We start from the raw sequence: 27,771 nt of genomic DNA, 5'->3' as shown, positions 1-27,771 counted from the left end.
GCTTATTTGGAGGGATGCTCTGGGTCAGGTGTAATAGCCCTGAATGTCTCAATTTCTGCTCAGACTCCCAGACAAGCTGGGGGAGTTACTAGAGAGAGTTTTAACAAGCACTTCTGATGGTTTTAACAAATGCTTAGCCAGTACATCAGACCATGTCCTGGTCAGAGCAAATAGATTCAGGCAACATGACCCACGTTTTTTGTTGGCCACTACTAATAAGACAGCCAGAGAGACAGCTCTAAGTTTTGTATTCATATGGGAGTCACTTGCATCTCCTGAACTTGGGCAGTGATGGAAAGGGAGGTCTGGAGCTGCGTGTGTGACACCCCAGTGTGTCAGTGATGGCTGCATGGGCTCCGCAGAGCTGTATGTGGCCAGGGATGAGTGTTGTCTGTGGCTCAGGGGGAATGTGGGCAGCAGGACCAGCTAGGCTCTGTGGTCACAGGGACCTGGTGGTGCAGTTCTGCCTTGTGTTTTGGGGACCTCCATGGCCCTGTCCCCTGCCTTCCCTGCTTCCCTGCCACCCTGTCCCATCTCTGCTCTGATTCTGTCAGTGTCGGTGCTGTTTGAAGCTGGCTTTTCCAGGGTGGGCTGTCAGATTAGATGTGGTTTGAAGCAGAAGCTCCTGACACACTATTAGTACGCGAAGATGAGAGAAAGCTTGCAGGAACTGTGGGAACTGCAGAGTGATGCTGCGAGGAGCAGCTTTCGAGCAGGCAGTGGGGGCGGGAGTGCTTGGGAGCAAGAAGAGGTCTCTGTGTGAGTGGTACAGGCCATCCATCCCCCTTGGGCACCCTGGAGCAGGAGCCAAGTGCTGGGGGTGCAGAGAGGCTGGACTGGGGCACATGGAAGAGCCACAGCATCCACCAAACCCCCAACACCGTCCTTTCTGCAGGAACCAGGCAGAGCCATGCTGCTGGGGTGGAAATACTTGCCCTGTGCCCTCTCATACCCCTCCATGTGGGGCTGGTGGGCAGATGGGGGGGCAGCTTTGCTGTAAGATCAGCCCCACTTGGAGGCAAAGATTTTGCACTCTGCAGTGTTGAGAATTTTTGCTGCTGTATTTATGTGCTCCCGTCATGCACCACAGCTTCCCCCGGATGAAGAAGGGTAGCTAACAATTCTTGTCATGCTCCTTGTTGCAAAACAGTATGGATCTGAGAAAAGTGGGTCAGTGAAAGGGTATGTATGTGCTGGTACCTCTCTGCCTGGGCTGCAGCCCACATCAGCCAGCCAGCCCAGCATCCTCTGGCAGCCAGAGTTGGCTCGTGACTCCTCTTGGGGTGGGAGGATGTAAGAAGTACTGCAAGTTTCAGATTAATTGCAAGTTCAATGACTGTATACATGAATATTTAATTAGCTACCTCTTTAATGAATATGCATGATATGCAAATGGAAGAGGGAGCAAGCAGTGAGATGGGCATAGGCACAAACACAGTGGGAAGGCAGACAGCAGGAGGGAGAGCTGGAACCAGCAGCCCCTGCTCCCTGGGGTCCTATTCGCCCCTGCAGTCTGGTATACTGGGACCATGAACAAAAGGAGCTACAGGACTGCAGGAGATAACCTGGACCTGGCAGCACACGCATCTGGGGCCACGTGTGCGCATGTTGGTGAGACTGGCAGGCACATGTCTCTGAGATGTGCACGTGTCCTTGCACTGTGCAAGATGTGTTGGTTCCTTGTAGCAAGGAGAAGCGAGGAAACATTTCGTACTTTCCTCTTGTCCCAGAATATATTTCCCAGTACCCCCTCTAGGACATGATCTCTCAAAGGGCTCCAGAGATGCCCCAGGTCACCAACAGGCAGTGGAGGCTGTAAATCCTAAGACCCCAGCCCCCCACCTTCCCATTCAAGGCCTTGCTGCAAGATGCAATTTTAGACTCAGTGGCATTCCTGACCTGCAGTTTGAGGAACTTTGTCAAACAGACCAAAAAGCCTCAAGGCACCAACTGAATTCAAACAGCTCACATTGATAAAGGGGGTCATCGCCCCCTTTGGTCAAACCACACCCGGCCACCACCAGCCCTCAAGACTCTCCACACACTTTGAGCAGTTCCTGCTTCTCCAGGGCTGCACAGGCATCTGATGGCGATTCAGAGGTCAGGCATCAAAGGGACTAAGGGAGAAGGGTGGAGGGAGAGCAGACAGACATCCTCTGAATTGACCTTAAGTCATCAGATCTGGACTTCTGCATCTCTTAAGTGATCAGATCAGGAGGGTCCTTGTAGGACTATATCTGCCAGGTCCAGGGGAGCCCATCCCACTCTCAGTAAAGCCACTCCACATAAGTCTACCATTCAATCAGAAAAACTGCTGCTGATGTGCTGAAAACAATTAAAATATGAGAGTGGTAATGGTGCAAATATCCATACCGTGGGGTTGATGCAAAACTCCTTGTTGTGACCAATGAGCTACTGAGGTGTCTGCACCAGCATGGGTTTGGGTTAAAAGCTTCAGAGCTGTGAAAGGTGCTGGAGCTGAGGGGCACCCCAGGATGGTGGGGCTGCCTGCATCCCCTGCCCCAGCACCACACGCCTCCTCCAGCAAACCAGGGCTGCAGCAGGGATGGACGTAGAGCAAGGGCTCACAGGGAGAGTCTTATCTCTAATTAGTGTTGGGATTGTTATCGTGATTAGTGTTAGTGGGGCCTGGCTGCCAGAGGCAGTTACTGGGGTGTTATATATCTGTCAGCACAGCTCTTTTTATGACTTGTAATTACAGCATGAAATAGCTTTTTTTATTTTATTTTGGCATTAGGAAAAGCTATTATGATGTGGGGATAAGGCTGCTACTCTACTTAATTTTCTCATTAAGAACACCATCAATGGCAATCAATGGCTCCTGGGGCACGAGGGCCATGGTGGGGGCCAAGGGAGCTGTCTGTCAGCTGGGCCCCCACCTCCCACCGAGACCCCATCGTGGCCCATGTGGGGCTTTGGTGGGTGTGCAGCACCACTGGCGAGGTGGTCCCATACAGGCCATGTTTCCACCTCTGTACCACAGGTGATGCTGCTTTTCCTAAACTTTCATCAGAACAGCTGAAGAGGAACAGAATATCCTGCCTCAAATTTTCTGGAAGCATTGTTGTACTGTGGTCCCTGGATCAGAGCGGTTCACCTGCTGACACAGCTTGAACCAAGTCCTGTGTGGCACTCCACACGAAGTCCAGAACAGCATCTTTTCTTGGGAGTTTCAGACAATTTTGTTCAGGGATCATAATTTATGTCCAAAGATGTTATCTCTGCACCCATCTCCACCTGTCTATCCAGACAAGACAGCAATCAGATCTATACAGGTTAGCTGAAGTCTCCTCCTGTCACCTTCCACTTGAAATTTGCTGTTTCTCTAATCCTAGTTAACTTTTCCACATCAGCCCTATCATTATTACAGTCTAGGATTTTCCCCCGCAGGCAGCCTGATTTGCCTTGCTTATTTATTGTGATGGAATGTCTCCCTCCAGGCTTTCTAGAGGCACACTGAGCTCTGGCTGCATCTACCCCTAAATCAGATCAGTCTGGCCCAACTGCCCTTTTTGCTGCCTTCCCATGACTTCTAGTTTAAATCTGCCCCCTCCCCAGGACTTCTCTGATGCCACCTAAGCTTTCCCATCTCTCCCACCAAAAGGTTCCCCAGAATGTAAGTTGCTAAATCCTTTCTCTTTGCTCTGGCTTCTCTCAGGCATGGGCTATATTTCAGGGAATGCCACCAGTTTTGCCACCTCCTTCTCATTCTTGGAAAACCTCTGCGGTGCCTCAAAGTCTGCAGCTCTGCCCTGAGCCCAGCAGAAGAGGAAAGACAGGTTATCACAGAGTCACGGAAGCGTCAAGGTTGGAAAAGACCTTGAAGATCATCCAGTGCAACCGTTAACCTCACACTGACAGTTCCCAACTACACCAGATCCCTCAGCACTATGCCGACCCTACTCTTGAACACCTCCAGGGATGGGGACTCCACCACCTCCCTGGGCAGCCCATTACAACGCCCAACATTTCTGGAAAGCATTTCTGGAAAGAAATGCTTCCTAATATCTAGTCTAAACCCTGCCTGGTGCAACTTGAGGCCATTCCCTCTTGTCCTATCGCTTATTACTTGATTAAAGAGACTCATCCCCAGCTCTCTGCAACCTCCTTTCAGGTAGCTGTAGAGGGTGATGAGGTCTCCCCTCAGCCTCCTCTTCTCCAGACTAAACACCCCCAGTTCCCTCAGCTGCTCCTCTTACGACCTGTGTTCCAGACCCTTCCCAGCTTCGTTGCCCTTCTCTGGACACGCTTGAGTAATTCAATGTCTTTTTTGTAGTGAGGGGCCCAAAACTGAACACAGTAACGAAGGTGCGGCCTCACCAGTGTTGAGTACAGGGGTAAGACTAGGGTAAATTGGCCCAGAGGGTCCAGCCTGAATCACTGCTTGTCTGCTCTGTGTCCTGTCTGTCTGGTCATGGTCCAGTCAGGGCACCCCTGCCACTGTGTCCCAGAGCCTGGGGCAAGGAGCAGCATAGAAGTGTTGTTTTAAGGTCTCTCACTTGGGAACAGCTCTCAGAGCCATGTGCAGGTACTGTCCTGCACCTTCTTCTGACCTACAGGTAGCTCAGCATCCCTGCCACACCAGCATCCCTGCCACACCAGCATCCCTGCCATGCCAGCATCCTTGCCACCTGGCCCTCACCCCAGAGAAGGGCTCCAGGGCCCCCAGCATCCTGTGGGACCCAGCTGCATAGGTGATGCTTTGCAAAGCATTCCTGTGATCCGTTAGACACACAGGTATACATCAGACTCCCTCTAGTTGCTATTGCTGTGCCCAGGTCATGCTGCCCCTTGAGAAGGCAACCTGTGGAGCTGCTCAGAGAGAGTGCATACCTCACAGGCATGGAGCTGGAGACCCCAGGTGCTGGATGGAGCTGAGGGCTCTGTGTAGTTTTGATGGAGTCCTACCTGAGCCCGTGCATTGTTAGCTACTCCAGTGTATCCGTTGCTGTCTAGTGGGTTTGGTTTGACTCAGGGTAAAGAGGTGTCTCTTATTTATTCATGTTACTAGCTTAATTTGACAGCTTTCTAGACATGACTTGCCTGAATGTTGCTAACAAGGAGCTCTGGATTATAAAATGCTCAGGGACTTTCTTATCCAAGCTGTGATCTGTTCCACATCTTGCTTTCTCTAGTGACTCTAGCCACATTGCAGAGTTACCTGCCGGGAGCCTGGATGCGTGACCCATTTCCTCTCTGCAATTAACATGTGGTTTTGATTAATATTGGCTGAATCATTTCCATAAAGTCTCATTCCCTCTGTGGGTTCACAGTGGAACAGAACTTCCTCCGGTCCAGAGGAGATGTGGCAGAGACATGAGTTTGTTGGGCTTTTTCACACTTCCTAAGACAAGCAGAAGTCCAGGCTGTTCCCCCACCAGGCACCACCAGCCTGCCACAGCCAGTTTTGCAGAGGAACATGTTTGGGCAGCACTTTCCTCCCTATAATCTGTCCAAGTTTCCTGGTGCCCCCTCCTCTACAATACAGGCTGGTTGAAATGGGAACAGAGGCTGCCTGGTAGACGTAGTGGATGGAGAGTTTAGGGAACTGGGGTGAGACCTCAGCCTTAAGGATGGGTGTTTCACTTCTGGAAATACCAGACGTGGTCCACTCCAGAAAGCAAATTCATGGCTCCTTTATGCCACCACCTCAACTGTTACAACAGCAAAACAGTAAAACAGCAAAAGTTTTAAAACAGCAAAAGTTACCTACCATCAATTCTGTGCATGCTCTGGCTGTGGACAGCCATCTCATTCACCATCTCTGACAAACCCAAACAGGAAATCTGTCCTCAGATGTGTGGAATTTGTGTTCATCGTGCAATGAACACAACCAGCTCTTCTCATGCTGGTGAGGACAAGGGCAAGGACTACTCCAAGATGGGACAATTCTTAAGGCCAGTTTTGTCCTTCCAGAGGCCCCACAGCCCCACAGATAGCAGCTGTGATGTTTGCTTTGTTCCTGCCAGAGTTTTCTCCTGCAGTGGAGACCCAAATTGACCGTATTTGTCAACCCTCCCTTGTATTTTCAGTTGAACATCTTGCAGAAGAGGAAGAACTCCACCGTTAAGCTCTCTCCATCCATAAAAATGGCCCCCAGTTTAGCCTCCTCTTCTCATTGCCTGTTATATCCAGAAAGATCATTGTGTTCTCCCCAGCTGTGTGATATTTACTTGTTCTGCACTTGTGTGCCAAAGCAGAGGATGGGCGCACTGAGGAGGACTTGCACTGAAGTATCCAAGCTCCCGGGAAGCACCCTGCTCTCAGCTTTTTGCAAGAAAGGATTGGCAGGAAAAATGAAATTCACTGATATGCTCAAAGGGTTGGCCCTTCCCAGAATCACTGTTTTGAACGGTGTCTGTAGCGGGAACAGTTTTTGCACTTCTGTACTTGCACATGTCCTCCCTCTCACACACACCAGGACTGGCAGCCTCCTGCCCTCCACAGAAGGGATTGGAGCAGGGTGCAGGACTGTTCCCAGGCAGGGCTGATGATTTGTTTATTACATATAAATAATTTGTATCCAGGTTGTCACCTAAACCTGGCACCTTTCCAGCAAAGGCTCCAGCTTAGTTTGCCACAGTACAGCAAAAGCAAGGGTGAGACTAAAGCAGAAGAGCAGTGGGAGAACAACTACCTGCCCTTGTGCAAAGTAGGAGGCAAGTTTGGCTCAGATGATGATGCCTTGTGCCACACAGGAGGAAGGGAGGGAGGTCCTGCAGAGACAGGGACATCCCCGGGGTGATGCCAGGAGAACTTCCATGGGGACATACTGAGAAGGTCTAGACTGTTTCCAGCATGGAGAGGACAGAGAGATGGGGAGACGGCAGGGATAAGAAAAGAGTTTCTAGACAGGGAGAGCCAGAGGCCTGAGAAATGGAAAGTCAGGAAAAGACAAGTGAAGGAGTGTGCTGGGGAGAGGACATGCTCCTGTGCACAAGGGCTGTGCAGCAAAAGGGGGCCAGCACATGGAGGGGCTGTGAGGCTCTGCACAACTGCACGTGGTGGTTCCTGCAGGTAGATCCCCCCCCTGCCTCTATCTGCCAGGAGGTGGAAGCCCAGAGCCAGCAATTTTATCTCCTTCTTCCCCTTTTGCTGCCTGTACCACAGAGGCTGTGGTACCTGCAGCAGCCAGGTGATGCTTTATTGAGGCCTCATTACAGAGGCGGGCTGATGCAAACAAACCCACCAGCCCACTCTTCCTTGGCAGTCATGGGCATGTCAAGCTTTAGCTGTTGCTGGAAAACCATGTTAAAAAATACAAGCTCTGGAGTGAAGCAGGGCAGAAAGGCGAGCTGGCTTGATGCAATTACTGCTGACAGCTCCTCTGAGCAAGAGCATGAGAGAGTCAAACAAGACTTTGAAGTCTTGGACAATTTGTGATGGAAAAATCCCAGGCTCTGAAGCTTCTAGGTACGTTGAGCTTTAGGTATTATAGTGCTGCTGAGCTTATGGGCTCAGAAACTCACGTCCACTCTGAACAACCAGTCCAAAGGTCTCCTTTCTCAAAGGAGAAGGGAAAGTTACCTCCCATTAATCTGTCCAGATGTAGCCAAACTAGATTCAGAAAAGGTCTTGGTTCCCTTGGCAGGGCTTGAGGCAGAGAACTGCTCTCTCATTCCTCCCTGAAAGTGGTTCAGAGAAACAGCATTTAATAACCAGTGAGGATTAAAGTATTTTCAGGGGAACACCCCCATCATAAGTTAAAAGCAGCTGATTCAGGATTGTTAAAGCCCAGATTTTCCTCCTCCTGATGATGACTGGGCAAGGCGAGCACTGAGGATGGTGTTTGCAGTATGAGCAATGTTTGCATTGACTAGATGGCTGCATCTTAGCGAGCCAAAGGTGCCAGTTAGGGGACAGCTGGGAACATGGCAGCTGATGCCTGGTTCCTGGCCCCATCCTCTGCCCTGAACTGGCCCATACCTCCAGGCCATGAGCCCAGCTAGACACTCCAAGTCCCAGCTTTCTGAAAAGGCTTTGTTCTCATCCAGCCAAGGCCTGGAAATCTTGTGGAAGAGCCTTGTTTTTGCGAAATTTCTGGTTTAAAGGGACTCACATGGATTCTTCCCTTCTTTTTGGCATTGGAGAGACCAAGTCTGGCCAGTGGATCCAGTCTGGGGTTCCTCAGTCCCACAAAGTCTAGTTAGTCTCCCCAGTCCTTGCTCATGTGAGAAGGTCACCCTGCCTTACAGATGCAGCCCAGTGCGCCCACAGCTGGTGGTCCCCCAACAGCTCTCTAGAAAGGGCATGGCCCTGGGTGACTCTGTTATTTGCTCTCTGCAGAGCTCAGTCACAGGAGAGTCATCAAGAGCTATAAAATTAACACAGCTGCTGTATGTTTTAAAGTTGGAAGTGGGCAGCGGGCTGTTCCTGGGGAACTGAGCAATATCCTGCAGGAAGAGATAGCATTGACCATCACCTAATCCCTCCTCAGACAGGGATTTATCATCCATAAACACTGAATATGTCTGCCTGGTGATGAAGCCTACATGAAGAGCAGAGGAGCACAATGAAAAGTGGGAGCCAGTAACCCAGAGCTACTATTGAGCTGGTGTGTTTGTGCCTGCAGCAGCCTTGGATGTACTGCTGGCTGGCAGGGGCAGCAGCAGGGGCTGCAGCCTCACTGTCCCAGCCCCATACTGGCTTTTTACTCCTGTTTTGGTATTATGACCAAGCATGAGGTGAGGGCATGGAGAGTAAATGTGCTGATGTGTTCCCAGAATTGAAGAATATCTTTTGTGTCTTGGCACAAGTCTGAATTTCACATCCACTGCTGCAGTAAAAGGGAGAGAGATGCTAAGAGCTGGTGCTTTTGCCCCAGCACTTTCCAGAGCAAAGCTCTCCTGGGAGCCCAGAACCAGAGCATGGCCTGTCTGGTATGTGGGTTTTAAAAGCCTCAAAGCAGCTGTGGGGCAGGGAGCCTGCTGTGTGCATGGCACAGCCCTGCCCCAGTGTGCACTCAACAAAATAGCCCATACAGTGACTTACCCCCACCCAAGCAGTTCTCAGCACTTGCACTCCTTCTATCTGGAGTAGAAAGCAGGGCTGGGGCCCCAGGAGGCACTCCCTGCCTGCTGACCACACCTGGACTAGTAAAATGTTGCTGTTACCTCCGGAGGAATTGCAGGCAGCATCTCTGATATCCCACAACAGGCCGGTGTTAGCATCCCTAATTATGTGTGCTGCCAGAGCACCTGATCAGAGCAACGGGACGGAGCTTTTGGAAACAAAATTTGTACACAGACAAGGCCTTTCCTTTACACTCTCACAAGCCATGTGGCCATGGGTGACACACAGCACCTGTGACGTGGACATGCTCAAAATGCGTGGCTCCAACATGAACGGGCATCTGCACATCTGGTACCTGCAGCCCCCCAGCAGAAACAGTCACACGAACAGACACGAACACTTGGTCAGAGATTTCTCCTGTGTTCACATATCAAGACCTAACCACATTCCTGTGAGTTTATCTATAACAATATGGGGATCCAGAAAACACAGACCCTGCGAAGGCATATCCTCTCTGAAGGCCAAAAGGGTAAAAGCCAAATTTGCCCTGACTCCTGCTCTGGCGCTCTGCTGCAAGTGAGGTTGCAGCAGTGTGGGCTGTAGTGCAGGCTGAATGAGCATCCCTCAGGGCAAAAGACCAAGGCCTTTGCTCATTATTAGCTGATTGCACAAGAACCACAGCATGACTTGAGTTTATAAATTTGCAAAGCACCAACTGTACACTACAGCTGAGCTCCAACAAATGACCTTGTCAATATACAGTCAAAATGGATTAAAACTATCAGCAAGATCTGAACAGTATTAACAAGGCCCTTTTATAGGGACTGGAGGGTGTGAATTATTAATTTTAAGCCTGCCCTACTTTCTTTGCATGAGATGGGGATTTTTACCCACCCAGTGGGAGAGTTCATTGCCCCTGAGTACCACTGGTTTTACAGGTCAAAGCAATTCACAGAGTCTCTCTTGGCTGCCTGGGACCGAGCAGCACAGGCTGCAGGTTATCCTCAGCATGGGGCAGTTGGGTCCCATCACTTGGGACGGGCAGTATGATTGCCCAAAGGGTCCCTGTCCCTCCTGCCTCACCTCTGCCTGGCCCCTGCAGATGTCTGGTAGCCCAGGGCTATATGGGGCCATGCTCTGCAGTGTCCCTACAGGGATCCCAAAGAACAAGCTCTGCCACGGACACTTGTTAGATGAGCCCAGCTCTGCTTGGTGGGGTCTGAAGGACGCACAACAGTGAGCTCCACAGTAGCAGGGATCCCTGTCCTCAGTCATCCCAGTCCACCCCAGGACAGCGAGTGATGGGAACCTGCCCTGGGCATGAAGATAAGAGGCTGGAGCAGGGAGCACATGCCTCTCTGGGTCCAACAGCATTATAGAAGGACAGTACAAAAAAGACTGCCTCATGCATTTATTTATAAGCCATCAGTTATCAGTTATTTGGCCTCTCAAATATGTTTATCACATTTGAAGTCATTCTTGGGGAGATGGGGGTGGGCAGGGAGGGGGCTTGTCTACAGGCACTCGCATGGCTGTGTTGCTTTCCTCTCTCCAGTCCCTGGTTGAAAGATAGTTTAAAACATCAAAAGCACTTGCTTTAAGTTAGCGTTTGATGTTCCCTCAGGCTAGCTATATTTGAGCTTACAAAGGAGGAAACACGCGTACAGCATTAGCCCGTCGCAGTCCGTGCCCTCCTGCCTTTCAGTCCCACTGGAAAGCATGTTCGCTCAACAGGATCAGTTTCAACTACATCTATTCCAGGATCCACAGAGGGATGCGATGGCTGCAGTGAATCTCATGGCTTCTCGCTGGCTGCTAGCCCTGTCGTGGCAAAGGGTCTGGCTGTGCAGCCAGCCGAGGGGTCTGGCATGTGTTTGCAGTTTCTGTGGGTTTTCTGCAGGTCTCACCATGGTGGTTCATGCTGTCCCTTAACCCCTATCCCCTGCTCAGGGCCTCTGGGGAAGGTTTCTGACAGATCATTGTCAAATGGGCTTTTGGATTAGGTTTCAATTTCTCTGCTACTTTTGCCAATACACAGTAGGCAGTGCTGGTGTTGAATGCATTTCTTGGATTCTTTTAAATATTTTGTTCCCTGAGCTACACAGATCTTAACAGTAATCCTCCTTTCTGAAAAATGCATTTAGTATTTCTGAACCCGCTGTTCCCCAAGTATTTTGCCTCAGGGATCCCTTTTCCTCCTGATGCCATGTCACACACACAATTTGTAGAGAACAACAGGCTTTGAGAAGGAAATAAAATCCTAACAGTTCCTCAAATAACAGGAGTTGCTTCATAAATTATGGGATTATATCTACTCCTTTGAGATTTAAAAGCAAACTCAGGATGATGTCACCAACCAACAGGCATAAAGGGGAAAAGACATTTACCCATAGAGCAAATTCCTAGCTTTGGTTTTTAAGTAATAGTTCACAGGGTGCTTGAGGTTAGAAGGGACCTCAGGGGGTCACCTCATCCAGCTCCCTGCCTAAGCAGGGTCACCCTGAGCTGGTTGTCCGGGATCATGTCTGGATGGTTTGTTTGCATTTCTTGTCAAACTGGGAAGTTTGACTCAGAAATAACTCACCTCTTTCCATATAGCCACTTTCTGAGAGGGTTTAATTTCCAGTCTCTGGACCTTGCTGCTCCTGTAACCCTGAGCCAACCCCAGTCTCGCTGCCTCATCCCAGCTCTGGCTTTCCATCAGACCTGTGTGAGCACCCCAGTGTGCTAACCAGCCAGCACAGCAGCTACGTTGCTTTGCTGGGCTATGCTTTTGGCAGGATTTCTGTGCTGAGAGGGTTCAAGAAAGGTCCAGTGAGTCCAGGGACAGGGTGAAAGCAGGGGCATGGCTGCCTGCAGCTCCATCCACTCAGCCCCATGCAGCTACACAAAGTCTGAGCCTTGTAAAACCCTGAATGCTCCAAAACCTGACTGTTAAAAGATGTGGTACTGTCTTCCCCCTCATCCCATGGAAATGCTTGCATGGCCTTGTAAGGAACCAATGCCAGGAGATACTGACATTAAAACTTGCCTTTCTGCTTTGCCTTGTTAGATTTAACCCAAACCCCCCCTGCGTCAGGTTTCTGACACAGCTGCACATCTCTTTTACAACGGGGGTGGTGGTGTGGTGCAGGAGGAGCTGGGAAAGGGACAAGGCAGGAGACCATTCCTGCGTCAGTGATGATGCCTTGAAAGGAAGCCTTTGTCCTGAACCAAGATCTTGGAGTTTACGTCAACATTTGAGCTTCACCATGGGGAAGCTGGGCGGAAGGGCAGGCTTTTGAAGTTTCTCCCACTTTTGCAGGATCTGGGTTAATAAATAGATCAGTGTAGCTTTCTTTCTAGCCCATATCCCCTCTGCACTCTGATTTGCTGCATGTTCACATCAGCAAGAGGCAGGAGGCAAACAGCATCTCCTGTGTGCACAGCGCAGCAGAGCTCTTGGGCCAGAGCAGTGACCAGAGGACGTGTACTCGAGGTGGTGTGACACTGATTAATAGCATGGTGGCATGTCTGGGGCAATACTGTCCTACAGTGTCTGTTGCTAAAGCATTCATAAGAAGACAAACACAGGTCCTTCAGCCTCTGGAAACCTGGAGAGGAGGGAAGCAGGTGCTCCCCATCAAGGCCGTTGGTGCAGACCAGCCAGCACTGGCTTTGCAAAGAGCCAGCCTGCAGCACGGGTAGCTGCAGCTGCCTGTCCTAAGGTGCCCAGGGAGCTCACTGCAGGGACTTGGCCTCTCCAGGCAGGGGTGAAGGGGAAAGGGTTTTCCATCAATGCCAGCAGCTCCCTTTCTTATGGCCAGAGCTGTGCTTCCAGCCCGGTGCTACCAGCATGCCAACAACCTCAGTGGGCCATGGTTCCCACCTCTGGCTCCATGGAATAGGAGACTTAAAGGCTTGCTTGCAAGTCACCATGGTAAATATTAATATCATTTAAATGTGAAGTTACCTATACCACAGCCCTGTCAAACAGAACTGAGATAATTTGCAGTGGGGTGACAAGCTGGTTTAACAAGTGTCCTCGTGCTCACTTTACCTCTTGCAAGGGTTTGACTTAATGTTCACAACTGATTCAAGAGTTACTGCTGTGTAAAATCATAGACGAAACAGATTAGATCTTTCCTGGCTGATAGAGCTCTCCTGTGAGTCGGAGATCATTGCACTGTGGGGATGCTGCAAGGCCTCCCTCCTTGACTTGGTGCTACCCAAATGCTCCATCAGTGAGCAGGTGAAGAAAAAGAAGTCTTTTCTGGGATGGTTTCGGACTGCCAGAGTTTTAAATACTGATAGAAACAAATCAGGTTTACAGCATGATTGAGAGCTGGAGGTAAACTGGGCTTGGTGGATGGGTGGCTGCAGGCTCTGCTCTCTGCAAGGGGCCTCCAGCCGCTCCTGCCTTCGCTCAGGAGCCGGGATGTGTGTGCCTGTGCGCAGGCAGGAGGTCGATGTGTTAGAAGAGGCTTAAATGCTGGTCGCAGGGAGGGTGGGCCTTGTCAGAAGGACTCACTTCACTCCGCAAAAGCACAGAAGCACGTGGCAAGATTAATGTGACAGGGCAAGGCTGCAGCCTGCCGCTGTGCTGACTGGCTGCATCATCACTTCCATTTTGCATCCGTTGGCATTTTTGCCATTGCTTGTCCTCGCACTGTCAGACTGGCTTCCCTAATTATCTTTCCTCACTGAAACACCGTGGGCAGAGGCCCTGAGGAGGTCATTTTGGCAGGAGGAGCACATACCCATGCTCAAGGACTGCAGGACTCTCCAGAAACCCATCGTTTGAGACACAAGAGCTGCATGTGGGGTAGAACGCTCCCCGCTGCAAGAAATCACGCCCAGGAGGAAGAAGCAAACAGCCCACGCAACCTTAGCACAGGGAGAAAGGTCCTGCCGTGTCTGTGAAGGGGCTGACACATGAAAAGAGCACCTCTAGCCTCCAGCAATGGCAGCACTCTCCCACAAAGGTCTTTAAGACCTTTTATTTAGAGATACGAAGCTGGGCAGCTTACCCGCTGTCCAGGGAGGCAACCTGGGGTGTCCTTGACAGGACTGAGTGCCACTGATGCCAGGGCAGCTGTGTGGGCAGTCGAGCTGCTCAGGGCAAAGACCTGCAAGCACAGCCAATAGAGCAGGCAGGAGAATTTTGGGCAGCATGGAGGCTGCAGGTGTGGGGCTCCGGCTGTGTTTCTGGGCACAGGCAGCAGTGGGAGTGCTGGCAGCACAAATGGTCTCTCTCTCTCCTGCTGCTTTCTCAGAGCCAGTCCCTATCATCAGAGCCATTGGAACTGAGAAAATGGGAATGTTTGGGCAAACTGCTGGGGTGGGATGGGTGAGGATGCAACACAGCCTGTATTGCTGGGTTCCACTGTTGCCTGCGTCTGGCATTGTCTGTCCAGCTTCAGTGAGCAATAACCAACTTGAGTTGCCAGGTGAAGGCAAGAGCAGAGGGGATGGAATGAAGGGAAAGCCTTGCACTGTGCTCTTGTGGTTAAATCACACCATGAGTCTATAGCAAACCTTTGCTATTGCTGAGCATGACAGCTGTGGACCTTGATGGATAAAGCGCTGTGCTAACACCCTGCACATCCCATCACCTTTGTTCATAGAGAAAGGAGCAGTCATTAAGTATCTGTCAATACCAAAATTGTCTTTCCCTGCAGAAGTACACAAGCACAATTGTTTGCAGCTCACACACCAGGCAGATTGACTGTCTGGATGACAAGGGGATGTGATGGAAAGAGGGTTACAAATGCCCAGGACAAAGGCAACCATGAACTGCCCAGATAATTGAGTGTCTTCATAGCTGCCTCTTCCTAAGGAGAGTGACAGATGTAGCCCTTTGCTCAGGAGCTGTGCTTGAGGCTCTCCCCTGGCTTGGTTGCAACCCTTGAGCAGCTCCAAACTCTGGACTCCCCTGGAGCTCAGGACTGCAAATGGTCCAGAACAAGGGAGAGGATGGGGTCAGCCCAGCAGTAAGTCCTGGCTACAGTCCTCATCTCCTTCTCTGTTTTAGCTCATCCCTGCCTTTGCAGTAAGCCAGCACTGAATGAACCAGACTAAAGAAATGAGACAGCTGAAAAATAATCCCTCTTTCTTCTTTTTTTTTTTTTTTGAGGGGGGTGGGGGGGGTGTGTGTTATTTCTCAGTTGGATTTTTTCCCTACTCTAGTTCACAATGTTTGCCCCTGAAGCAGGGGACAAATGATCAAGGACAGAAGAACAAACTCTTCACACTATCCCTGAGGCCACAGGAGGTCTGTGCCAAGCTGTGCCAGGAGGGCTGGGGGCACTGGCTGGTGGCCAGTGTGATCATCCCCCAGCATCTCCCAGCCAGCCTGATGTCCAGCACATCCTTCGGACAGCATGGGAACTCAGCAGAGAGGCTGGGGAGGGATGGGAGTGCTCTGAGCTGCAGGCAAAGCCAGTGCTGTACCCCTGCCTAACAGGCACAGCCCAGAGAGCACTGGGACCCTGGGGTATAGATGTCTGTTTTTTTAACAACCAGCCTGGAAACAGGAGGAAATTCAAGTGTACGTGATTTGTAAATGGTAGCATCTTTCTCCTGATTGCCCTTGGCTTGTGCCAGTCACCGGTCACCACCTTGCCATCTCTAATGGCGTATTTTGTTAATTTAAATTCTGTTATCTTTTATGGAGTTAAATAATCCATGTGAGGTCTAAATTTCCATCAGATTTTGCAGCTCCAAAGACTCGGTCAAGGCTGGTGAAGGTTTAGGAAAGAGTAGAAAGCATTATCCCTTACCTCCCCAGAACAGACTCTGCCCTAAATTAGTCCAGTGGGTTAAGCCCAGGGCTACACAACCATTAACCTCAAAAAGTCAAAGGACAAAAAGTAATTTTGTTAGCTGAATAAAGCATTCTGTTCAATTGGATATAAAGCAGTTGGGTTTGCTACCTTGGCAAGGGGCTGTCTCCACCCAAAGAGGTTTCCAAGTGTTGGAGGGACAGAACCGAGCTGCCTTGACCTAGAGCTGCCACCAGTCCAGCTCTAAGAGGGCATCCAGGCTGGGGACCCTGGAAACCCACTTCCCATCTGTGAAGCTGTGTGATTTCTGGTATGTTTCCAATGGGTTTAATTTTTTTAGAGAATTTGAGGAGGGTGTTATGTGTGAAAAATGGGTCTGCCTTGGAAAAGGGAAGTGTAACTGAAATTTTGATTTAAAAGGAGTCAGCAGAAACATAATCATAAACAAGACACTAGAATTAAACCCAAATCTTTTTTTTTTTTTTTTTTTTAACCCCAAGGGTTAGCACTATGTTGCAAAGCACCTACTGTGCCCATAGGAAACAAGTCGTCAGCTCTCCTGTATCTGAATGGAGAGGAAACACCGCCAAGAAAACAGCAACACCAGTGAAGAAGTTCAGTTTTTAGACTGTCTTCCCACTTCACTGATATCAAGTGTTCCTGTTAAATCAGGGACATGCAAAGAAATATAATTTTGAGATGGGGGCAGCATTCCCAGCAGACTCTCTGTGTGTGGGAGAGCCGTTCCCTGAGGTTCTCCTCCCAGCGAGGGGCTGCTCCAGCTTGGGCTGAATTGCTGAATGTTTCCATAGTGGAGGAGTGCATGGGATCTTCAGTCTGACAATGCAGTTTTGTATCTGATGGCTGCTCTGCATCTCACCATCTCGGTATGCCAGGTACCAGTTTACAGGGAAGCAAAGCTAGAATAGGTAAACAACACAGAGGTGAAGCCAGGATTCCTGATTTTAAGCTTTGATGTGTGTTTATTTCCAAAGAATCTGGATTTAAATAAAAAACCTGGGCAGAGGAGAAAATATTTTTAATTGCAGTGGGTCTGCTCTTTTCTGGTGTCACTGGCACTGGGAGAGATTTGATCTTTTCATGCAGGCTGCCTTTTAGACTCATAACTCTTTGTCATTCTTAAGCCCAGTAAATTTGAAGATTTTGGGGCAGCATCGTTAGAGGTGGGGAGGAGGCACAGCACACAAAATATGCCTCAGCCATTCTGTGTTCCACAGGCTTCCACAGAGAATGCAGCACCATTACTTTTTTCCTTTCCAAACAAACTGTGAGCCACACAGGTGTTTTCTACTGCAAACTCAGCAAAACAGGGCCATTTTGACAAACTGTGGTGACTTCAGCAGGCAGATACCTTTGGATAAGAAATGTTTTTCAGCAGTGTTTTCCTGCCCATCAGAAGTGCAAGGGTCAGGCCTCTGTCTGTCTCTTTTTGCTTATCCCTTGCACTGTTTTTCACTGTCACAGCACCAGGCTGCTGGGTGCAACTGTGTCCCCCCCATGCTGGGCAATGACCATGCACTGTCACTATGGGACCCGCTCTCCATCCAAGGCTAATTTGAACTGTATTCCACATTGATTCTGCAAACTTCCTATAGCAGAGGCTGAGCCTATATGGAGTGTCTGAGCCCTTTCAGAAATAAGTGGGGAATAAACTGATGTGCCAGCCATGGGGACATTGTCCTCACTGAAGTGCCCCACAGGTGGTCTGCGAGGTCACCGCAGCAGAAGGAGCTGCTCTGCATGGAGAGCTGTGCCAGCTTCGTACCTGCTTTACCACTAACAGCGATCAGGATTTTCTCTGTCTCCCTCTGCTGCTTTGTTTCCCTGTATCTCACTAATCCTTGCCAGGTTCAGGATGTCTGTCCACTTCCAGAGATAATGACTTGGTTGTTGCTTTCTATGTTCTTCCATGGGATTGTGTGTGTTTGGTCGGTGCTGTGTATCCAGTGCCGCACATCTGCTCTGCGTTAGCAGCCAGCTGCTCCCACCGACCTTTCCTGTGGATCACATCCTTACCTTGGTGCTATGTTTTCAGCAGCCTGTCCTTGGGGCTGCAGAAGCTGTGAGCTATGGAAAACACAAGCCAGGGCATTACACCTCCTTTCTGTTCAGGCGGGGTCTGCCGCGGACAAATCAGAAGCTATTTTTGCTTACAGAAGCTGTTGGAAGATGTTGCTGAGAGAGCTACCACTCTTGCATGTGCCATATGGAGCATGTGACACCACTGCCCATAGCAGATAAGAACGTTATTTTCTTTTTTCTCCTCTTTGCTTTTCCCTTTCATCTAGGCTGTTGCAATTCTGCAGTTTGCCTGCAGTGATCAAAGGCGACCCAGGTGGTGAACCCAGCTGCCTCCAGCTCCTCCCTGTGGGAACAGGCCCTGCAAAACTGCCACAGATCACACTTTCTTGCTGCTTCAGCCTAGACATGGCCATAATCTCCTCTTCCCATTTCCTGCGACCTGCTAGCATCCCCCATCAAATGCATCATAAAGCTGAGCTCCTCAGAGCTCCTCTGCACGCTGCAAACACTGACCTGTTCCCTCCTTGGGCACCACTTCACATGTTACCACCAGGATAAGTAGTTGCACCAAACTCACATAAACCAACAGAACAGAAAGAAGTGAACCCAGGAGTTTGGTGCTGGGTGTGCTTTGAAACCGAGCTGCTGTCCGAGTCACACCGGCGTGTCTCTGGCTAAGGGAGCGTGGTTCTCCATGGGAATGCAGGTAGAGACCACCTCTCGCCTGGGACTGAGCAGTTCTTGGCCCTCCCTGTTCTCATGGTTGGAAATGCAGCTGTACTGATTGGGTTAGCCTCGTTTGGTTTTGTGCCAGCATTGCTCTTAAACAAATAACTGCTTTCTCCTCCACCTCCTCCCCTGCTATGTTTATGGACAGCAGCTTCAGCAGGCTCTGGCTTGGTGCCACCTCATCCTGCAGGTCTCCTTTACAAGACTTTCAGTGCACTTTGCAATGAGCATTCTTGCATGCACACCGCTTCTCCTACACTGGCCCCTGTGACCCTTCACTCCCTCCTTCCTCTCCCAGCTCTCCCTGACACTGACAGTGCTTCCAAAATTTGGACACACCACTGCCTTTTGTGGAAGGGCTGGGAAGAGAAACACAAAATGAGATGATCTCCACAACTGTCTTGGTCCCAAGCCAGCACTCTCCTATCCAGTCAGGTCCCCAGTGTCCTTGTCCTTGATTGTCCCAGCTCCAACAGGTCATTCCCTGAGTGGTGCCAAACCAGATGCTGTACTGAGGTCCACGTGGATTACACCTGCAATGTTTCCTGTTTACAAAATCTCTGGGATGGCTTTGGCCTCTCCTGTAGAGACACAGAGCTTTTCACACTCAGGGATTCAGGCTAAAGCCTTCTCCTCTGCCTGAACTGACACTCCTGTTAACTCCTATGGGAAGGTAGAAGTCTTCAGGGACCTGTTTGGATCAGACCATTCAGATGGTCTCAGCATCCTCCCTAAATGAGCAGGTCAACACTTTTGAGACTGCCGGAGATCTCTGTGGTGTTGTGCCTCAGCCTGATGGTGAGGGTGGCTGGACCAGGCACAGACCCCCCTGCACATACCCCCACCCTTTACACCTTGTCAGCCCCTGTAGGCAGACAAACTGTGGAGCACACTGGTGCGTCTCGCTCTGCTACTTCTCACAGGTATGCCATTGCTAACAGGGAGGATTTTACAATTTTGTTACCTTTGTCCCAGAAGACTTCACTTTTTTTCCAAGTGTTTGGAGCCCCTGGTAAGAAGCTTTGAAATGTTCATTTTCTGGATCAACATGCCACAAGCAGAGATTCCCATCGCTCCTCTCTGTTTCCCCATGGGATGACTGCAGAAAGCAAACCAAATGGGGGTGGGAGGAAACAGAGCTCTCCTGTGGGGTGTTGACTATGCAGAGAGACATGCCAGGAGCTAGTGCCAGGCTCCCCTGGTGACTCCAGTGGAGATAAACACATCCCTGCAGAGCCTCCCTTCTCGGCAGTCGAAAATGTTCCTCCTTCTCCCACATCCTTTCTCTGCAGCAAGCATCCCCACTTGGCTGAATCTGGCTCTGGTTCCCAGAACAATGTGCCGGCCCAGCTCCATGTTTAGTCATGGCAATGGGAGCTCTCCTTGGGCCCATATGACTGAGATCTTTCAGCTCTGGTTGGTATTACCTTCCCCTTCTTCCTCCTTGCAAATATTCATTTTCTTTTTCCCCTCTCCTGGGGCTGGCCCCCTGCCTTTCTGCACTCTTGAAGGCTTCCAAGGGCTCGACACATTTGCAACCCACTAATGAGGACTTTTTCCCCAGCGCAGTTAAAAATTACAACTTTTTTCAATTAGCAGCAGAGAGAGGCAGTGCTGCCTTGGTCTGGTTTAAGTCTTCACTGAAGCTGAAGGCAGCTCAAGGCCTTACCTGCTGCACCAAGGAAGCAGTGGACTGGGGGTGTGTTGGGGAACCCCCCCCTTCTCTTCCTGAACTCACCACTGGCCTGACCAGCTCCCTCTCCATCCCACTCCTGCTGGGAAAGGAGGGCCACATATGGTCATGGGTGTGTTATATTTATACCTCCCAGCCACACTTGTTACAATTCCCCTCCCCAGACTTATAAATCCAGCCCATTTAGCAATGGGCATGAACTCATATATTACATCAATTAAAAATCCACTTCATTTTATTTTTTAGCTTGTAGAGAAAAAACAACAACAGCACCAGAAAGGTATTTAATTATACCTCATGACTGCAAATTTTATATCCCCAAATTGGAGTGTACTGTATTTAATTCAATTAGACATTATAAAATTCCCGTTATCCCCTTCAGATGTTAATAAACTCAAGAACTTACAACTCACTTTATTTGTAGCTCTTGCAACACCAAACTGCTGTTGTTTATATGTTTCTAAGCTGTTTCTAAACATAACAGATTTTTATTACTTTCTGGCCATATGCCCAGAATGGGTAAAGTTTGGGGAAAAAAAATAAAAAACCAGGATCTTCTCTTTCTGTTTTTCTCTCCTCTGCCCCTTGCACTGAGTGACTACATAAGCTGTGAAAAAAAATACTGGGGGGTTAATAGCTGAAGAGGTTGTACCAAATACCACCAGAGGCTCCTCTTGGCTGTCAGAGTGCAGGGTGCAGAGCTGACGTCCTGCAGAAGTTCAGCGTCAGATGCTCCCTCTCGCACTCAGATCTCCTTGCATCGTTCATGCTTCTGGAGGCTCTTTCTGAAAGTGGGTTTTCTCTGACCTGTGTGGGAGCTGCACCACGGGGTGGGTGCTTGGGGACAGTGAGTGATGCTTGAGGATTCCTGAGACATTGGCAGAGGAAACACCAAAACTGCTGGGGTGAGAGACAAGGGGCCAGCGGCCAGAGGAGCTATTTTACTGCTGGTAGTGGATGGTGCAGATGGGTGAAGGCTGCACTGAAACTTCCATGAACTTGGTGTTTTCCCCATTGTTTTAGAAGAGGAGCTTTGGGGTGAAATGGTCGTTAGGACCATGAATCTCTACAAGCAGATGAGCTCAAGGTGAGTATTTACAGCTGTGCCTGGGTGTCACTGTCCTGGCAGTGCTGTACAGCTCCATGGTGTAGGATCCTGGCATTGCTGCAATGTGGGAAAGGTTTTACCCACCACAGGCTGATGCTACCTGGGAAACACATGCACAGCCAGCACCCTGAACTGGTTAACTGGTGAGGCTTAATCTATCATGTAGAAAGTACAACCTGAAGGTGCAGGCCTTTTTCTCCCTCAGTCTCCAGCTGCTTGGCCCCGATTTAATGTGCCACACGAGGAGAGCTGGAAATCAGCCTGGTATCCATGGGCCATTTAGCACTGAACCTCTGGGAGGCTCAGCCGCTGCTGGACTTAGCACTGAAGGTGTCACTGCCTCCAGCACATGTCACAGGGCTGTGGGGATGCCACTGAACAGATGCCTGCTAGAAACAACTCCTCTGGTTAGCAGCTCTGCAGTGGAGAGCCAGGAGAATCGTCACCTGCAGTCCTGCACCCCAGCCTGCCTCCACCACGTGTCCCTTCTGCCCTGGGTTTCCCTCTCTTCTCATGTAGGGCTGAAGGGGAAGATGGTCTTCACAGCTCTGCTCCCTGATCTGGGCACAGATGATTAGGGAAGATGGGGCTCTAAAACCTGTTTCTGTGCAGTTACTCTGGGACAAACATAAGAGTGGGTTTGTAACTTGTGCTAGGTGTCCCGGCTGCCTGCGTGGTTTCTGGGAGCACTAAGGTACAGTATGGGCAGCTGGGGCATCTGGCAGAGGCTCCTAGACCCTGTTCCACGGGCCAGGTTTCCTCCTGGTGTAGCCTGGGGGGTTAAGTGTCTCTCTGAGCCTCAACACCATGAATGTGTCTGGGAGAGCATCCTCCATGGCACGGGGAGAAGCTGATTCATGCTGAAGAATGTTGGCATGATGTGCAGCAATTTCGACATGGTGTCTATAAAGGCGTTTGATTGTTCTTAAGCTCGCCTGTTTTCTGGTTATTAACGCGCGTGTCTGAGCTGTAGAGGGGCTTGTGCTCAGCTCGCTTAATTAACAAGAGGGGAATTTTCTCAGCTAGTTAAATCCTGGCTGTAATGAGCAGCTTCATGCTGGTGTTAATGGTATCTCTCTTGCCCGCAAGGGAGGGCTGACACATCCCAAAGGACCGTACAGCTTTCCTGACACCTTCCTCTCTCCTTCCCCTCTTTCTTCACTGCTACCACTCTGAGTCCCTCCTTTCCCTGGGGGTTTGGGTGCTGTACGGGGCTCCCACCCCTGTGAAGCTGCTGCAGAAAGCTGCCCACACCACGCGCCCACTGCCCCCAGCTCACTGGGGAGAGGCGATGGGGCTGGCTTGCACAGGCAAGGTGGCCCGAACAGGGGACTCAGGGGCCTGGGGCTGAACTGAAAAACAGAAATTAACTGGGCTATCATGACTGAAATTAAAAAAAAAAAGTTTCCAGTCTTCTCCATAACAATCTCAGCTCCAGTTGAACAGTAGGTTCCATTTGTCCTGAGGACTACTTCACCTTCAGGTGTTTGAAGTCAAGGAGGCAGGAGCTGCACTCACAGTGGCCAGCCAGGACGGGGTTTCCTTGCAAACCACTTCAATGTCCCCACAGATTCTTGCTCCACCCTTACATGACTCCACACCTCCTGAGCCAGGCCACCCTCCCTCCAAGCCTTGTCCCCTCTGACACAGAATCCCTCATGTCCACAGAGAGTGCCCAAGCCTGGGGCATGCACTCTGGCACTCTCCACTGAGGTGAACACTCTCTCCTTGGGGGTTCAGAGAGAAGCCCTGCAAACCTACCGCCTTCAGTTCTCTAGGGCTCTCACAGGTACCTGGAGACAGAATGTTTGGGAAATGTCAAAACAAGCCATTTGCCAATTAAAAAGCTTTTGCTACTGGGCTGAAGTGTTTTGTCAGCCTCATTCCAGCTGAGGCTGCTCACCAACTTGGGTGGCTCATTACAGACTCTTCAAAACAGCAATTTGCTCTAAACACAGATTCCCCACGGCTCTCCATACTGTGCCAAACTGTGATACACCACTGGGAGACCCGATCAATGCCTATAAATCATGCTGAGCCACTTCTTGAGATGTGACTCTCCTTCAGCCCCAGGGGGAAATGGGTGACGCTTGTACCAGTCGCTGGTGAGCAGCAAACATCTCCTGCAAGCGTCTGCGTGGGTGAAAGGGCAACCAGTGCCTTGCAACAGCTGGCAGCTGGCTCAGAAAGATGGAGGTGGATGTCCCTAAGTATATGGGGACTGTCATGGGCAGAAGATTCACTCTGTGGGCAGGAAGCGGTGCAGAGGGGTATTTGCTGTATGTGTCTGGGACAGCTGGGCCTAGTCCTGGGGGGTGTGAGGCTGCGTGTGCAGGCAGCCTCAAGGTGCCTGTTGTGCACCCTGACGCTCAAAGTGTGGTGACTCCAAGGAGGGACCCCTGTGTGCTCATCCCCGTGGGCAAGGTGACAGGACACCCTGTGTCCAGGCACGTGTGTATACGCTGGTGTCCGAAGCTGTGGCAGAGCACAAAGGCACAGTCACTGAATGGTGCAAGGGTTTGGCAAGGGATGGTGTGAAGAAGACACAAATCCTATAATGGATCTAGAGGTCTCTGAGACCTCAGAGGAGTCTCCTGGCACTTCATGAGGAAGAACATGGCCTTTCCCCTGAAGAAACAGAGCATCATTTCCATGACAAGGACTAGCCCCAGTCCCCTTTGGGGGAGCACATCTTGGGGACAGGCCAGGCATCTATACCCACTGAGAAGGAAGGAGTGCCCTCCATATACCCCACAGCCCTTCTGGCACAAAGCTTAAATGCAAAGCAGATCACAAAGCCTTGAAAAAGGGCCAAATCTTGTTTATCAGACCCCAGTGTGGGGCCTAGCCTCCTCTATGCTTTATCACCTGGCCCAACTCTCTGAAGCCCCTGGTCAGACAAGCAACAAGGGAGGAGCATTCACCCACACGCATCTGTGGCTACTTTGAAATTAGGCTTCTCTCTTGCAGCAACTTTTGCCTTCTCAGCAAAGTGTGTAGCACAGTTGGAGCCAGCAGAGCTGGGCTGAAGACAGCATGGCGCCAGGCAGTGACATGGCACATTGGGAGGACGTGTCCCTTGCTGGTGCAGCACCCAGCCTGCTGCCAGCATGTCCAGCTCCATCTCTGGAGCCTTCTCCCTCCAGAGACAGCAGTTCAGGGGACAATTCCTGTTCCAAATGGCATGGATGCATACCAAGAGCTCCCAGTGATGTGTGTCCCTCTAATCTTTTTCTTGTGTGACTCTGGGTTGTGTAAAATCTTGTGCACAAGGAGTCAGATGAGTTACATACTGTCCCCAGTCCCCACTGCGGGTCCTTGCCACATAGCCCCAGCTGATCATGCCTCCATGCTAGCTCTGCTGTGGCCTTACCTTCTCCAGCTCCCCAGGGCCCATGGAGACACTAGCCATGACCTGACCTGCTGAATGACCTCCAGCGCTCCCATCATCCCAAAGAGGCTGCAGTGCCACCAGCACTGAGGCTGGTTGGCTTCTCCTCCTCCGTCCGCTCTGCTTATCCCTTTCATTGCCCACCCAGCAACAGGCTGATGGGGTCTGGGCATTGGCTGCAATTTATTCAGCTCTGCTGCAGTTTTTGCCACATCTAACTTGCCTGCAGACACAGTCTGACTGGGTTGGAGCAAAGGGAGATGTGAGGAGCCCACAATTCAGCCATACTTTCCACAGCCCAGGTTCAAGTGTGAGCTGATCTATTTCCCTCTCTCCCCACTCAGAAATCCAAGGTGGGATTTGCTCTCTCAGCTGCCTCAAGGTGATCGCAGCCCTTACCACACACTGAGATGGTGCATTTTAATGCTTGAGAGCTCCCAGCTTGGTCTGCATTGGCCAGAGTCAGACTGTCCACCCTGGGGTTCCCAGCACTGGGAGGTAACAGGGAGCCTCATACGAGTCAGTGCGGCCAGGCAAAGCTGCAAGACAAACAGAAATGACTTAGCCCTACCAGCACAGTAGCTGAAGCTTAATTGCAAAGTTTAGCAAACAAGATTGCTAAAGCAAATGTTTTGTTCACACTGTCTGGAGATGTTGGCTCAGTGACCAGATCCCACAAGGATTTTTTTTTCCCAGAGCTGGGATGAGATCCTAGATGACCTTAGGGTGATCTCTGGAGTGACTCAGAGCAGGCTTGGCCAAGTCCAGACAACCATGCCCAGTTAAGCAGTTGCTTTCACAGGATACAGTCCCTGAGGTCTAGTTGGTCTTCTTATTTATGTGAAATCAGGGTAAGCAGGGGAATCTAGGCTGGGAACCAACTGGTAAAGCCTTTGGAAAGCTCCCTGCCATTATCCCTCTGACTCATGACACCTAGCTAAGTCCACTCCACCGGTAAACACACACAAGCAGAAACTCTGAGTGCAGTCCCTTCTGTCACTCACAGAAATGGGGAGTGCTTTGTCCCCTGGACATATGGGGAAGGCAAGGAGTTTTGGAGATCATGTGCCTAACAGAGATTTTTGCTACCTGGTTCTGCCTAGTCCCCAAACCCACAACCCATGCCTATCACGCATGATTAAGCAGCAGCATCTGGTTTGGTGTGTACTTTAGAGTCAAACTGAGGCACACATCCTGGGATTGCCATGACTGTGAGCAGGTACTGGGGCTGATAATGTGATGAGGATCTGTTGTGTATCAAAGCAGTGTCCCCACAGGCAGAGACAGCCTGAGAAGTCCAGCTCATCACATGCATGTCTTAGAGTTAGCACCTGGCAGAGTGGAGTAGGTGACTGGAACAAGTGTTTTGTAACCAAACGACAGAGGAGGAGATAATGAGCTGGACACACATTATTATTTCAGACACATTTTTGATGATGCTTTGGCTCCAAACTGTTTCAACTTTAGGATGAAAAATGTCAAACTGTTAGTTCATAGTGCAGAACAGAGCTGCTTGGAAACTTTGGGGCTAGAGGAAGATGATGGAAAAGTTAGAGAATTATTTTGTATGCATGTTCTTTTTTTCTCTTTTCCCAATTCCCCTGAGGCTTTTCATCCTATAAATCTGTGCATTTGTGTGGCAGCTACATTGACTGGCTCTGTCATGTCAATAAGCCATGTCATGCAGCATCCTGGAGAGCTTGTTGACACTGGAGAACACAACAGCTCATCGCAGTCCCAGGCCTGCTTGGCATCCACTTTCAGGGATATCTTCTAAATAAAAGCTGGCTTGAATACACAGGATGGGAGCACCAGGAACTGTTTAAGAGTGGAAAGAAGGTTCATCATCAGAACAAGCTGGAGATCCAGGACAGGAATAGCAGCGTTTGCTGTAGACTGAAATACTTTGGCAGAGCTCAGTGAGGAACATTGGACAAATCAAGCAGAAGTCAGCAAATAGGGACCAAGATGAACAGCAGGGCTGACTGGGAGCCAGGACTTGGACAGCCACATCTGGTACTGGCTTAGGTTGAGTGAAGTAAAAATAGGACCACAGAAGTGATGGGGACCATGCAGCAGAGAAAGCTCAGCACAGCTGCAGAAAATAAAAAGTTGTCCTTCCCTTACCTTCTGGAACCCTGTCTGCATTTCACCAGGCCTTGTCAGAAGGACAATCCAGTTAGCAGCACCTAAACGGGCTTTCTCAAGCTTTCAACAGGCTCCCTTAGCTGAAAGTGCTCATGGAGCCCAACTAATCCCAAAGTGACTGATGAAAGAACAGCTAAGCACCAAACCAAAGACTCACCTTTACGTTGCTACAGAGTTCAACAACTGGGAGACTTTCAAATATCCACTACTGAGCCTCTCAATTGTGCCTGCAGCAGAGCCCAGCGTACTGGTGGTGAGTGCAAACAGACTGCTGACCATGCTGAGACCAGGGTGGAAAAATGACACCTCCATCTTCTCCCTTGTGTCCCCTTTCTCGGCGCTGGGTGAAGATCCTCTCCTGTCTGAAAGTCCATGTCTGTTACACATGCATATTCCTGATGCCTCTTTGACCTGCTCCTGGGCATGGTGGGCTCTGTCTGGCCTGGGATGGACTATCCCAGATGTACCCCATGTGAGACAGAGCACAGGGGCTGGTAGGGCCAGGGACTCACCCCAGCATCCTCCTGGAATGGCAGGCAGCAAAACCCCATGCCCAGAATGAAGCACACTGGTGTGGGCACCTGGCTGTGGACCCTCCACTACACTGTCATTAAGCAGGAGAGGTTTCAAAGTGCCGCTCTGCTATCCAAGGATGAAAGTGCCTCCCTTAATCGATTGCACTCTCCCCAGCAATTAGCCGCTGAACCCACTAATGCTTTAACGGATTCTCCTCATTAAAGAGCAAGTGCCTCAGCGCTGGAGGCCAGCAGAGTGAGAAGGAAATTAGAGCAACCCCAGCTCCTGCCCACCCACACGCCTGGCTGAGGACACAGCCTCTCAGGCTGCTGCTCAGAAGGGATTT

Source organism: Athene noctua, chromosome 11, assembly GCF_965140245.1.
Source record: "Athene noctua chromosome 11, bAthNoc1.hap1.1, whole genome shotgun sequence".
In the NCBI taxonomy this organism is placed as follows: domain Eukaryota; kingdom Metazoa; phylum Chordata; class Aves; order Strigiformes; family Strigidae; genus Athene; species Athene noctua.
This window is presented reverse-complemented; position numbering follows the sequence as displayed.